Source organism: Humulus lupulus, chromosome 4 (genome assembly GCF_963169125.1).
Source record: "Humulus lupulus chromosome 4, drHumLupu1.1, whole genome shotgun sequence".
Classification (NCBI taxonomy): domain Eukaryota; kingdom Viridiplantae; phylum Streptophyta; class Magnoliopsida; order Rosales; family Cannabaceae; genus Humulus; species Humulus lupulus.
Window position 1 is genome coordinate 22,170,019 of NC_084796.1, and position 1,799 is coordinate 22,171,817.

The 1,799-nt window shown below is 39.1% G+C and overlaps 1 non-coding gene across 1 annotated transcript; it reads right to left on the reverse strand.

Annotated features, from left to right (window-relative positions):
• Nucleotides 1–914: 914 nt before the first annotated feature.
• LOC133833391 (small nucleolar RNA R71) lies at nucleotides 915–1,021 on the reverse strand. The gene has a single exon (XR_009892772.1). It is a non-coding gene; the product is annotated as a small nucleolar RNA R71 (small nucleolar RNA).
• Between the last annotated feature and the right edge of the window lie 778 nt (nucleotides 1,022–1,799).

The window sequence follows — 1,799 nt, forward strand, 5'->3', positions numbered from 1 at the left end:
TTAAATTCAAGGTTTTCTCTTACTTATTTTCTTTATTATGTTCTTGATTATTGTTTCTACAATTTATATTTTTTTACCTTGTTACAAAAATCAAAGTTTAATTGACCAAATAGAAACAAAAAAATAATAATTGATTGGTAATTGGTAATTCAGTCCCTGAGGACGATACTTGGTTTTACCAAGATTATTACTAATTTGCGATATGTGCACTTGCGCAGCAATAAATTTCGCAACAAGTTTTTGGCGCCGTTGCCAGGGACTGAAAACTATCAATATCAATCTAATTAATTTTATTTCTAATTTGGTTGTTCTTTGTCTTGTTTCTAACTTGTTTCAACTGCGTTTCTTTGTCAATTTCAGGTAGTTTTGTTATATGCATGGCAGAAGAGGAGCAGATAGTCTTGTTCCTGTTAATCCTGAGATTGAGAAGGCTTGCAAACAAAACAGAAAAAACAAGAGGTTGGCTCGTCAGACTGTGGAGATGGCACATAATGACGGGAATAATGAGGTTCCCGAGGTTGTTCAAGGTCAGGCTCAAAATCCTGTTGCAAGGAGGCTGAGAGACTATGTACTGCCCACTGTTACGGGAGTACAAAACTGTAAGACCGCCAGATGTGGAGGCCAATAATTTTGAGATTAAGCCAACGATCTTGCAAATGGTGCAGTCCACTGTCCAATTTGGTGGTTTGCCTTCTGAAGACCCCCATATGCACTTGGCGAATTTCTTGGAGTTATATGATACCTTCAAGTATAATGGGATGAGCGACGATGCAATCAGGTTGAGGCTATTCCCATTTTCACTGAGGGAAAGAGATAAGAGTTGGTTGAACTCCCTTCAATCCAATTCGATAAATACTTGGGAGGATTTGGCTCAGAAATTCCTTGCAAAGTTCTTTCCTCCATCAAAAGCTGCTAAATTGAGAAGGGAGATTAATAATTTTTATCAGCTGGATGGTGAATCTTTGTATGACTCTTGGGAAAGGCTCAAGGAGCTATTGATAAAATGTCCCCATCATGGTATAGAACAGTGGATGTTAGTCCACAATTCTTACAACGGGCTGTGTGGTACAACAAGAACAATTATTGATGCTAGAGTCGGGGTGGCATTCACGAGTAAGAGTGCCAATGAAGCTTATGAATTGCTAGATGACATGGCCACAAACAATAATCAGTGGTCTGATGAGAGGTCATCTGAGGTTAGAAAGGTAGCGGGGGTACATGAAATTGATGCAATTATTGCTCTGACAACATAAGCAGCCTTGTTGACAAAACAATTGCAGCATAGTTCTGTGTCTGCTAATGCGATTTAGATGGCGGCTAGGTGTGAAATTTGTGGTGGTTCTCACTCTTTAGATCAGTGTCCTGCTAGTAATAATAATAACATTCCTATGCACCAAGCTCAGGTTCAAGCTGTGGGAAATTTTTAGAGGCCATTCAACAATCCATTCTCCAACACTTACAATGCTGGGTGGAGAAATCACCCCAACTTTTCTTGGAGAAGCAATCAGGGCTAGCAACCTCAGTTTTAGGGTTAGTTTCAGCAGAATATGCCTCAATAACCAATGAATCAAGCCTTTTCATCACAACATCCTAGGCCATAACCTTCATCAGACATGCCTAATGAATTACAAGTTGCGTTATTGACTCTTACCAACACTCAAACTCAGTTTATGAATGAGACCAGATCTTCTATCAGAAATCTTGAAACATAAGTGGGGCAGTTGGCCAATATGCTGAATAATAAACCTCATGGAAACTTGCCTAGCAACACTAAAATTAATCCTAAGGAGCAATGTCAA